Consider the following 13543-nt stretch of genomic DNA (forward strand, 5'->3'; position numbering starts at 1 on the left):
TGCGGCACGGTGAAATTTCCCCTGTGTATTTTTCTCCTTGCTCTCGTACTTTACTTGCTCCAGTGATGCCATATACACTACAGATGTCCGCATGACTTGGCTGTGGTTGTGACTCATACTTTTGAATTGATAAACAAAATTACTGTGTGAAGCATCTCCTCTGTGTTTGTTTGTTTTGGTTTCTGGTTGCACTGAAAGCACTCCTTACTGCATGTTCTTTATTTCTAACATGTTTCATTACGACTTCATTCCAGTCAGTTAAGTCCACAATTCAGGCTTGATGTGACTCCTCTTGAGGTACAGAGGCCTCCATCCTCATCAGTGAGTGATGAAGGGGAAGAGTAGGGAAGACAATGGCATTTCCACTGGTCCCTGCTTGCTTCCTGTCACCACCGATACATCTTTGGGAGATAAAGATGAAATGCGATGCATGGCCCTGGCTCCAACAGTGCTCCATCACCCAGCTGAAACAGTGCCCTATCACCTCTTTAAACATCAGGTATATTCAGCCAAGTCCTTCGATTAGATCAGTTCTGAAAGTTGTCGATAAATGGGGGTGTGGGAGATTTTGATTTTGCCTTTGCATAAGGGAGACATTTGCCTTTGACCCAAATTTTGACAGGAAATGTCTTCCAGACAGTGGCAAAGCTGAAGCCACCTCAAAGAGAGTTACAAGTCCTCCAGTATCCCATTATTCCCACTGCCTGTAATTATGTGGCACTCTGAAGTTGCTGCTCAAAATGCTTGTGGCACAGTATGCATTTTTCACAAGCTCTAGTAAATGCAGAGAAACAAGAACCCCCCCCACACACACACACACCCCAGCCCCACACCTTCCCAAACAGACTGTGATCTGACTGAAATAATGAATTCTTGAGGAAATGTTAATTCTATTTATAACTTCGTAACTTTCCACCCATTTGGTCTGGTGGCTTTTATCGTCTCTTTCCCAACTGCTCCATTTATGAATTAATCTCCTTATTAAACATAGCATGAAATAACTGGCACACGCTAAGCAACGGGCTACAAGAATATTAAAAAATGAGCCAGATATAGAAGCAGCAGATGCCCGCTTACTGGATGGTGTTTTGGAAGATGCCAGGTGTTCAGCCCCACAGAGTCAAGAGTAACACATTACTCTCTGCGCTATACCCAGTGGACGCCTTTGAATATGGCTTTCTTTTTAGAAGCTTCCCCTGGCCTCGGGCAAATTGCATATACAATTCAGCCACATTGATGCCAATGTTTCCGAACAAAAAGGGTAGAAGTGTTCAGTAAGGCAAATGGGAAACTGGGCTCTTGACCAGAATGTTGTGTGTTCAAATTTAGTAGATACCCAGATGTGTCAACGAGCAATGTGGATATGGAAAAGGCTAGACATACAGTGTAATAATCAATTTTTAAGCCATGTACAATTACCCTTGCTGGTACAATGTGGATCAAATAAACATGCATCCAATCATCAGTCAAGTTATAATGTAAAACCTAAAACTTCATCCTTTTAGTTTTCATCTTTCTTTTCCCCTTCCCCAATAGTTTTTCATAACATTTACTTTTATAATATCTCACATTTTAGACATTTTATTGTGGATTTCACATGTATACAAATGGACAAATTGCTTTTCATGCATCTCAGTGCCTAGCCAGTCTCAGCCATGCCCTGTGTAGTCTTTCATGTAGCACAGTATTTCACACCATTGTTTGATCTGGCTCATGATTTAGTACATTTATTGTCTGTATGTAAATGTACATGAAACACTTTCCTTCATTTGATAAACAATATCTATTTTGGTTGCCAGATTGGTTAGTCACAGATATCAATACCTTTTAATGCATTAATTTACTCAACTCATATTTTGTACTCTTATAAGGCAAGGTTTGCAGATCTCTGCACTTTTGCTGTTGAAGGTGTTGGTCCATTGCCATGCCCAGCATGATAACAAAGCATGGTTTTTACACTAATTATCACACATTGCATGATTAGACTCACTCAAGCCAGAAAAATGTTTTCTAACTTGTGCATAACTTCTGTGACTCATTTATCTCACTTTCCTACTTTATGTGTATGTTCTAGAAGTGTGTTTTAGAACTGTGATTCCTTTTTGTTGACCCCTGTTCACACAAAATACAGCCATTTTTAATGACAATTTGTGTAACTTTTGTCAGCAATAACTCATTCAGTTATTTATCTTAGAATTGAAACATGGTTTCTAGATATACTCTGGAGCATAGTTCACAGTCTCTGATGGTTGTGGTTAAAAGTCTTGTGTCTGCCTTATGTTTTGGATGTAATCTTCCAGCACACCAGGTGATTTTGTCCCACCTGGGGCCAGCTCGCACATAGCATTTGACTGGGTGTAGTGGATATGGCTTGGCGGACTGGCCGCACTCATTGGGCAGGAGACCGGCTCCAAATGCAACCTGCACTGAACCAGGGCCAGCCTGAGGGCAGAACTGTTCTTTCCCAGTAAAATGCAGCGCGGATGGGCTGAGGGAATTATCACATGTTACCCTTAACGTCCATTGAAAGGCAGTGGTGTGTGTGAATGAGTAAAATAACCCCAAATGATTGGCTCCACAGTAGCTAGTCTGATCCTCTGTTCCTCCCACACATTACTCCACAGTGTCTCCCTCCCTACCATTATAACTGTACCCCTGCCACAGAGGATCAAGACAGAATGTGTCACAAGTAGGCACGGAAGTGCAAAAGGACAGACATTCTTTTTTCATGCTTCAATCTTTGAGGGAGTTTTGTTGGTTTTAAGAAGAGATTGAATCAGTTTTTTATGTACTGTACATAACTATACACTATGATACTGTATTTGTAAAATGAGGAATTCTAAAAAAAAAGGTTTATCTTAGCTTATCCGATTATGTCTCAGCATTTCATAGTGCATTAAATAGATGAAATAATGTAGACGTCTTTTTTCCCACCATTTCTCCCCAATTTGGAATGGCCAATTCCCCGAATTCTGGAATGTCCAATTTGTCATCATCAATGTTCGGTCCCATTGCACAACGCTGACTGTCTATCCGGGAGAGCGTGGACAAACACATGCCCTTACTTATCTTACTAGGCCGTAGCGCTCATTCTACACTCGGAACGAGTGCTTTTACCGACTGAGCCACTCGGAAGCCCCATGTAGACTTCTTTAGTGTGTTTTGAAGCTTTGTGACAAGCAGCACATTTTGAGATAACAGTACAAAGTAGCAGCTGGCTGACAGATTATACAGCCTAAAGCATAACATAGGAATTTGTTTTATTCAAAAAACTGTCTTCTGGTTCACCTCCACCAGTCTTCAACACTGCAAATGCATGGACATAACACATGACACACATATCAGGAGTTTAAATTCAGCAGGAAGGACTTCAGGTAGTCTGAGTGACTTTGTTAGACTGTATATTCATACGTGATTGTGACAGCAGTGCTGACATTCCTTCCCACAAAGGAAAGCAAATGCACTGCGGCTTTAATTGTAGCTGCTGCCATCCCCCTTCATGATGCAAAGTGCCAGACAAGACCTTTACCAGCACCAAGCCACCCATCATGTTGTGTGGATGTTGGCTGAGCATTGCATGAATATAACTGCTGCAGAGAGCAGTTCAGTCGACACCCAGCACTGACACCACGAGAATAGCACAGCAACATCATTTTTCACCATGTATTTGTAATGGAAAAACACGCTCCTGGGTGACAGCTTTGTCATTGGGGGGGGGGGGGGGGGGGGGGGCTGGTTTGTGCAGCTCATGTACTGCATTCTGTGAGCCAGCCTCTAGACTGAGTGTGCTACAGATGTTGACTCCCATCTACCGTGTGGCACTGAGAATTACAATTCCTAATCATTCATATCAAACAGACGTAATTACAATCTTTGTGTAGCTCCTCAGGAATAATCAGGCACAATGAATTCATTATTTTCAGTGTGACATAATAGTAATCTGTGCTGGATTTGTTGGCTTTTGCAACACGGAAACGCATAAATATGGCACCTACGTTTCTCAGAGCCACATATCAGTCATTATTAGTTGAAAAAAAAAAACTAGAATGTTGGTTTTCCAATTTGTTCCCCTCACAAAATGCCAACTGCATGTAAGTAAATTTACTGTATGAGAAAACCGAAAGTAGGGGTAAAAAGTTTAGGCCTAGTAGACCATTTACACGCTCCCTCTGACAATGCAGAGAATGAGCAAGCAGGTGAAAATGCAATTATGGCGAGGGAGTCATGCTCGCATTTGTTTCATGGAATGAAAGCTGAGTTTATGAGGCAGGAAAGCTCCTGGCAAGATCTGGCTTACTGATGAAAGACCTTGTTAACAATGCTCCGTGCCGTCTTACATTCCTCCTTATTTAGCAACGGAAGCCTCTGTTTTTAAGATTTTAGATTTAAGACCCCATTTTATGGGACTCTGCTCAGACTGAGAACACGTGGCTTAATATTCCAGAGAGACAATCTCCTTCACAACCAGGATCCTGTAGTGCTTAAATGAGTTTATGAACGACAGGCAATTGCGCGGGTATGAAAGAGCTTGTTGAATTCCTGATGTTTCAGCTTTCATCCTCAGAAATTGCTATTCGTGTATCCTCTGCACAGTGCTTCTGGGAAGGAAAAAAAAACCCTGTCACTAATGCAGAGTCTCTGCATTGGACGTCATGTAACCACTTTGTTTCCAGAAATTGAGTTTATTTATGTTAGTGACTTTGTGAGGAAAAAATTAAATTCATTTAAATCCTCTTACTATCAAGCAAACACTAACATGGTCCAGAAGACACAGAGCAATCCTGAGCAGAATATTCAAAATAGTCCAGGGAGACTTTGTTGGCGGATGGAAAAAAATAATTACCTGGGCTTTATATATTTAATTCTTTTCTCATGTGTTCTTATTTATTTCTTCAGGCAGATTTCAACGATAACTTTTTTTTTTCTTAAAAAACAGAACCAAGGAAGTAGGAACAAATTTTCCCCCAGAAGATTTACTGAGTGTATTTCTTTCCAATTATAATCAGAGTTTAGAAACGAGGCAAAGCAATTAACTGGGGAGGCAAATGTATTGGCCGGTCTTCCTGCAGCAATCACCAGAGAAAGCAACTGTAATTGGCTAAAATGTCAGAATGACCAAAAACTCTCTGGGAAAAAAGCCTAAACATATTTTGTAGATGTGGGCACTAGAGAGAAAGCAGACTGTGCATTTACCCTGTCTTGGAGGTACAAACCGCATGAATGGTACCAGATGGGGAAAGGATGGACGAGGGAAGATTGAATCAGCCGCAAAGCAAAGGAGCACGTCATTGCAGCAGGGCGCCCCTCCAGAGAGAAGAGAAATAGCAGGACGTTTATTTTTTACAACGTGTCTCTCTCTCTCTTCAGTCTCAGATGGAAGCCTGAATTCAGCATCGGCTGAGCGGTCAGCTCCTCTTCCTGCTGCCGGTCCTGGAGGGCTCAGGCGGATGGTAACTGAAGGAGGTGGAAGATGTAAAAAGGCCTCTCCATCAGCAGGGCTTATTGACATGCCAGCTGCCACCGAGGGAAAATGGCAGCTTAAAAGATAGTTTTCTCAGGCACTTAAGTATGGAACGGCATGCAAAGCAGGTTAATTTTTCACACGGGCCTTTGTCATTTGAATGCTATGAAGCGTTTTTTTTTTCCTTCTATCAGTTTGGAACCCTCCATTTATCAGGGTGGATGTTTCACCGTGGGCACAAACTGAAACGGTGCATATGAGGAGGCGTGAAAGCGGAATGCGTATTCATTACCATAAATTACATTCTACGCTTGTTTACCAATATTTCACCGGGAAAATGAAATTGGTCTTCACACCTGTCAATCATCCATCAAATGAGACGAATTACTAGTTGCCCAAGTGTTTGGAATTGTTTCCTGGCGCATGTATGTGTGTGTGTGTGTGGGTGGGTACGCACTTGCATGAGTGTGTGTTTCATCCAGATCTCATGGCTTGCTTCACACCAAAACACTGATAGCAGTGCCCTCTGCTCTAAGCAGAGCAGAGTGGCTGTTCTCTGAGAGGCTGGGGTGATGAGCCGGTGTGGAAAAGTCTTTAGCGACAGGAAGATTTCTATTGAGGTAACAGATGTGGCTGAACTTAATTGGAAGAAAGCAAGTGTGAGTGAGACAAAGTGTGTGAATAAGAGCAAGCATGTGAATATGAGGGTGTATGTGCATGCTGTGTGTGTGTGTGTGTGTGTGTGTGTGTATGTATGCGCATGTGAAAGAGGGGGAGAGGTGATATAATACGTCAGGTGTGCCTGGCAGTCTGTGGGTGTGAGTATTTGAGAGAGACAGGATGTGCAAGGAAGTGTTTGTGTGTCTACTGTGTGTATATATACTTGCTCGTCTGTGTTTGTGTGAAAGACAGCTTTCATGAAAGAGTAGAAGCGGGTGTGAGGGTGTTTGAAACCAGAGTGTTGGCTTTTAACAAAGGAGGGCTCATCTGTCACGATACCAGCATGGTTTTCGCTGCTGGCACAGATCAAGCATGCCATTAAGATGAGAACAGAAGGGTCAGGTGTTGTCAAAACACAAAGATCGCAGTAGCTCTCTTGTGTCCGACACTGTAAGGGGAGCAGGAGCTACTTAGAGGAACAACGTGTTAATGCAAGGTCACTCTTATAGTGCTGTCACAGAGTTCACTCTGTGACGTGCCGCTCCCCTCTGGGAATGCACACTAGAATGGTAGCAGAACTCACTTTGCAGTACATGGCACCACAATGGGAGTGAGGGCTTCAGTTGGGGAAACTGATTCCTACAGATTTATTCTTCTTCATTGGAACCCCTTGCATGGATCAGGCAATTGCAACAGACCTGTTCAAAAGCTTTGTGCAGATCTTCGGGTCAGTTCTTTGCCACAACATTCTCATGGTTCTGCTGTAACACTATGACAAGGTGTTGATGCTGGTGCAAAATCACAGATTGTTGCAAGGACATTGTTTGCTGCTGGTTGTTGTCAGCTAACCCATATGTGCACTGTGGTTCACAATACCTTAGAACTGAGACCAAGGTATCTGAGACTGAACCCAAGGTGGTGATCATGATCACAGGCAATTCAGCATGGACTGATATAGACAGAAAGAGATGGACATACCATTACGCAAACTGTATATGTGGGTAACAATGTATATACGTGGACTACAACATACAAATGAAATCACAAATGAACAGATTTCCCTAGACTGAATGGATGATCGAAGGTCCACGGGCGCCTGGAATTCTTTGACAAGCTAACATTATTTCTTTGCATATATTCCCATTTGCATTCATCTATGATTTTTCATTTGGAAAGAAAAAATGTGTCCCTTGTGTCCTTGCATGCATGTTTACGAGAAACTAGGCAGAAAACTAAGAAATATGAAACTCGGCTTGGCTGCTGACAAAGGCTCTTTGAAGGTTAGAAAACACAATCTCATCGCGCAGAAGGGTCCTTTCATGTGTGTCTGCCACAGCCCAGAAAGCAGGCGTGAGTGGCAGCCACACGGTTGTCTATGTATTGGGAAGAACAGACTGCAATATAGTAAGCAGTAAAACTGAGTAGGCTGCAGAGCAGCACGTTCAAACTAAGTGCTACTGTGGCCAGAAGATATCAATTATAGTCAAAGACCAATGTGAAAGGCTCTGCCTCCCATCACCGGTCTTACTCTTGCTGTAGGCATCCACATTGTGATGCATCTTGGTGTTTTTTATGGTAACTTATTTAATGTCACCCTTTTTCTCTTGCTTTCAGGGCACCAGTAAGTAATATTTTATTAAAGATTTTTATCAACTGCAATACCTCAGACGTGGTGCGAAGGCTCACATGAGAGACGCTGTGAATGCCATGGCCAGATAGTACGTTGAGGCTGGTCATGGATCACCCGCAACCCTGGAGTTTGTTTACCTTGAGAAAATAAAAATGCTGGCTAGAGGAGGAGATCCATCAAGCACGTTGTCACCGCGTGAAATGTATTGGATATCCATGTTAAAAACACTTGCCCCCAGAGGTTTCGAGGATGACTTTCATTTAAAGCCTTTCTGTGCTAGCAGCATGTGGTTTCTGTCTGCATCCTCTGCCATGCCTTCATTATGGATAGCTTGCTTTGGTATCCTCCATCCTTGAAAAATTATTTTGTGACTCCTGAAGTTGACTGTGGTCTGTTGCAAAAAAAGTCCAGTGTTAATTTTCCAGTGCCATAGACATTATTCCTAAATGACTAACACTTAAGTAATTCATCTCTTTATGCCCTGGTAATTAAGGCACCTGTGTAAGTCTGATGCCATGTTGTGATGGAAACATTAATGCACCGCAGAATTAATTAATCTGTGTTGCATTTCTAACCAAAGTCAACACAAGGAGCTTCATATAAAGAAGCTTAGTGTCTCATGTCCTTATGTGTTATACACTAAATGGTTCAATCTTCTCTAGTGCTGCTTCCTTGCCTACCTCCATGGCTTTTTGTGTGTTGTCTAATTGAAGCAGAACACCCAAACTGAACCATGTGTCTAGGAATAATTCTGGTTATACAGAGTTAATATCTGCAGGGAAAATGCAAAGGCAGGACTGTCACAGTTTTAAAGCCAGCATTTTGCTAAGGAGAAGCCTAAATATGAGATATAGTGTTGAAGGGCTATAATGCAACAAAGACATGCACTCCTTGGCAGCCCTGGATTCCTATGTCATAAAATGCGCTGAGTGAAAATGTGGGACATGGAAGTTAAGAAGGATCTGGAGGTAACAAGGAAAATGGGTGCTTTGCTAAGTAAATATCAAAACTAAATTTGCATACAACTTGTTGAACTATACATTCAAGTGAGCATTGAAAGGCTTGAAATCTAAACTTTGGAAATGTAGAGAGAAGGTTTCTGCACATGACAGGTGAAAAAGGCTCAACAGGGAATAGGCACATCTCTTCTCCATTGATATTCGCGGAGAACAACCAGAGCTGCTTTAACGACGAAAGCTAGTTCCTTCATCCACTGGCATGATGAGAGGAAAACGAGGGCTATAAATGGGCGCCGATGAAGGACCCTTTGAGAATGCACGGACTGCACAAAGAATGCACAAGGAAACGATGCTTTAAAAGTGTGTTTCCCCTCATCCAGTAATTATGAGACTCCTGTGTTATTGTGAAGGCGAGGCCCCATGTGAGTGACAGCCTCCTTTATTACCGCCAGCACAGGAGGCATCTTGCTTTCTGCACCCTACAATGACTCGTGCTGCCCACACCGGACTCCAGTAATAGCTGAATTAATCTCGAATTTAGTGGTGCTGAAAGGCTTGATCCATTTGAGCGCTTCTCCGCGAAGCACACAAATCGTACGGTGTAATTATATACCATCTGTGCTCTTTCTAGTCTTATCCTAATATGTTGAACCAATCAGAAATCTTTGCAATTTAGGTTAGGTTACACCTTCCTCTCACCTGCATGTTTCTTTGGAACAACAATATATTACCTACAGTATGTCATAGAAGCTTTTAGCTTTTAAGCCCCACTTATACTTTATGTATTTTTTCTATTTCTACATTTATTTCATCCAACTGAAGCAAAGTCCATTTGACATCCTACCTTCATTTGCATTTCAACTGTATACATTAAATGGCAAACCATTCCCTCATAAAAATGTTACATTTCCATGACTCCTAAAAATCTCTGTGCTTTCAAATGGTTCTTTTTGCTAGTTGCAGCTGTTAGCCCGTGCAGATGAAATTGTATGCTCAGTGTGTATAACTTCCTGCTTAGAGTGTCTTAGAGCACTGCCCCATTTCCAGTGCCAGTCTCTTGAACTGTGAAAGGAGCAGAGAAGCAGATTAAAAGAAAAATCGTTTAAAAAGTTGAGGGTAACCTTTGACTCCTAGGTGCTTTAATATTTGATTTTACTGGGTGACTGACAAAGAGCCCCCTGGAGAAATGACTTTCTGGCCATTGACCACAAATTACTTTAAAAATGTAATATATGCTATAGATTTTCTTTAAGCACTCAAGGAAGGAAAAAAGGGATGCTTTGAAAAGCTACAGCTCGTTAGGGAAAAACTATAGTATTTACTTTTTTGGAATTTGTTTGGGTATTAGCAGTAAACAAATTGATTCTAATGTGTTTTTAAGCTACTAGAGGCAACAAAAATGTGAATACTCTGGTTACAATTATACCCCAAGGGATTGTTTTGGCTGGGGCACATAGGGCCTCTATAAAATATGCATGTATTACGGCAGTTTCTTCGAGTGTTAGTGCCTTTCCAAATCTCACGGTGTTCAACACGTGAAGCAGTGACCAGATGACAGCCATTGAAATCCTGCCAGACTTTGATCCCTTTAGCCCTCCTCTTTCATCTAGCTCAAACACTTGTCCTTCCAGTCCTGCCCTTTCATTGATCCGTCAAGGCAGGTGTGCTCTCCTCCCCAGCATCCCCTGCTTCTCCAACAGTCCTCTGCATGTCTTCATTTTTCACACTCCACCCCCTCACCCATACTTCGCCATGCCATTACCCGGCACAGCGTCATCTGAAAAGATGCGTTTTCCCCAACACTCACCCTGTGTGGAAAAAATTGTTTTTTTTTTCCTCAGCTCTAAAACAGTATGAAAGAAAAACAAAAATGCTAGTGTATAAATTGTACAGTTCTCCTGTAAGGAGACCTTACAGGCAGTAAGGTCATGGAAGTAAACTCACACACATACACACAGACACAGACACCTCCCTCCACATACACACAGACACCTCCCTCCACATACACACATACACACTCACACATCTATTTTTAATGTTTGAATGGCCCATTCTTATCACTGAAATGTTCTTATGTGGGCTTGCAAGTAGCTCGGTCAGTTAAAGTTCCAATCAGACATGGCAGGTTTGATCCCAGCTATGTCATTAGCTGACACTAACCAGGAGCCTACAGCTGTGGAACAAAGAGGTTTCATTTCGCCAGGGGAAGTGATGGGCATGTGGACAGGGTTCCCTTGTCTTTCAGTTGTGGTGCCCTCTAATGAATCACAAAATGCCTGTGAAGTCCCTCTGTGATGTCAGCATGTATCCCTACCATCCTCCAATCGGCGAGGCTGTGGTGCGCTGTGGGACTTGCAGTGTGAAAAATAGCTGCTGGCCTGTGTCTAGGTGTATTCGGCTCACTTCAGCGCTTCAAATATAGCGTTTGTGTGAAGGGTTGAGTGTAATGTACTGGGTATTTCAAGAAAATGGGGGGAAAAGCATTAAACAGAGGCATGTTCTTATATTCTCATTCCTCCTGTCAGACACTGTAAATGTGGGCAGCCCACAGGCCGCTACTGTATGGCAGAGTTTTTCTATTGTAGGACTAATGAGTTAGACACATCAGAAGGACACAGTGAAAGATGCTGAGTGCTGTGGTGCGGCTAACTAGGAGCTGCGAGGCAGGAGGAACTCCCTGAAGATCAGAGCCCCTGTGACCATGGATGTGCTTTTGTAATCATTAGTTATTAAAGGTGCAGGGTTAGGCAGTGAGAGTAGAATGAAAGAAAATGGGAAGAAATAAATAATGTAAACACAAGGTAAATTGCTGTGCTGTTGTATGCTGCTCAGTTAATAATGTAAAAGGGAAAAGGCATGGTGTGGAGTGGTTGTGGTTAACAGCAGGCATTTTCTTGTTGATAGGAAACAAGGAGCTCTTTCTGAATTTATACTGTAGGCTATATACATGGAGGCTAACGATGTTATTGTTTGGACTTGTGCTATACAGTGCCATTCCCACACTAAGCCGAAAGGATGCCATGTAAGGGGTATTATCTTTGGTTGCACTGGCTAATCCTGTGCATGATCTGGCAGGTGATAATGACACTAATGATGTTGATGGTAGATGTGATCTTTCAGGAACGTAGAGCCCCAACAGTGCTCTGAGTTTTCAGACTTTGGTGTTTAAAAAAGCAGGAGGTGATATTGCTGGGCAAACTATTACTTGTTTTTTATCAGGTTTGGAAGAGGGGCAACAGCAGGTGAAACTGCAAGATAACATCACTCAGTGTGGGTATTCTTGCAACAATTAGACTACAGATAAAAACTACAGAGACAATTTCAGAATCCATCCTTATGAAGATCATTGGGTAAAGTCTTGCCTGCTGTTCTTGCTGGCTGGCAGTATAGTACTGCTCCTGTCTTTGAAATGCAAGGAGAACAGATGAAGGAAAACTGATGTGGAATGATTGTGCATTTGATAACTTTTTAAAACTTTATCAGACAACACAAGTCAGTTGAATTTATCATTTGAATACACTATGTGGGTCCATGCATGATGTCTTTGGTAGTGATATAAATGAGTGATTATTCAGTTGATGCATATTAGCCTATGATGCCTAATTATTTTGTTGACAGTTGTTAGTCATTACTGTGCTGATGGCTACAAGCCATATTGTTGTAGCAATTATTCTGGATCTGTGCTGTTGTTCATGTGGCCTAATTACAGTACATGTACTTTTCTATCTTACTTTGTATGTCACCCTGGAAGTGAGTGTCTGCCAAATGAGTTAATGTAAATGCACTTCACAAGTTCATAAAAAATAATGCAAATTATAAAGTTATTTTAAATTATGATGTCAACATTCATAACTACCAGTTCTCAAAAAATACAGATGACAGATCTTGCCATTAATACGATACTATTGAGTTTTGTGATTTCTTTCAAAAACTTCAGTTCGCTCATAATCTGTAAGATGTATTATAGAATCCACTGTATAATTCATATTTCCCATTAGTTTTGTTATCGGTATTGCATACAGATCTTGAATATGTATTTTGCAAGCCCTTTTAAAAGTAGAGGCAGGCGTGTAGTTACCCAAACACATTTTCTCTCTTAAGAAAAACCTGTCGAGGACGGCAGCTGCAATTTTAACAAATATCGCAACACAATAAACAACAACCCAGCATAAGACTTTTGTAAAACAAGTATGCAAATATCCTTTTAGTAGATGCAAGTGCTTAAATTATACAGGAGCTTAACACAATGCTTGGTAATAAGATATTCAAGTACCCCCATGTTGTCTACCCCAGAGGTCAGAGGTCAGAGGTCACAAAATGTGTTTTCAGTGGAGAGCTGTTTTTCTCCCTCTGACAGGTTCTGTCAGCATGAGGCACTGACTGGAGTCGGCAGTAATAGAATGCTGCTCTGTTTCACAGATGACATCACACTGACACCCAAGCTGACTCACATGGGCTCAGGCACACGCTGTGGCAAAATAATGAAAATAAAACAGCGTTGATGAGGACAGTGTTTTAACCAGCATTATGTTACAGCAGCACATCCAGGAATGCAGAGCTCTCAGCATCTGTGGTGTTAAGCTGTACAATACAAGGTGCTGCTTGTACTGCTGGGATTTTCCTGGGAATGATCGCATATGGTGTGTTCATGCATTTTTTTCTTGTCATGGCAGAGCTTCCAACAAATTTTTTGCTGTAGTGTTTTGCAGCTGTAAAGGCCTAGGGACCAGTTGTGGCAAATATTCATGACTTCAGGAAATTGTTTGATTGGTATCTCAACTCAGGTTACAAGTTACAAATGAAATGACACTAAATCCCCTGTATTTCCTAACC

The 13543-nt window shown here is 41.8% G+C and overlaps 1 protein-coding gene across 5 annotated transcripts in view; it reads left to right on the forward strand.

The window, feature by feature from the left end:
* Positions 1-13543, forward strand: part of bsna (bassoon presynaptic cytomatrix protein a) — a 127429-nt gene that overhangs the window by 4355 nt on the left and 109531 nt on the right. The window contains exon 1 of one of the 5 annotated variants that reach the window (XM_036532546.1): positions 458-499. The exons of the other annotated variants lie outside the window; for them this stretch is intronic. The gene's annotated coding sequence lies outside the window, so the exon portion shown is untranslated. Of the gene's footprint in view, positions 1-457; positions 500-13543 lie in introns of those variants that run through there. 5 annotated transcript variants of the gene reach the window in all.

This window comes from Megalops cyprinoides, chromosome 7 (assembly GCF_013368585.1).
Source record: "Megalops cyprinoides isolate fMegCyp1 chromosome 7, fMegCyp1.pri, whole genome shotgun sequence".
NCBI lineage: Eukaryota > Metazoa > Chordata > Actinopteri > Elopiformes > Megalopidae > Megalops > Megalops cyprinoides.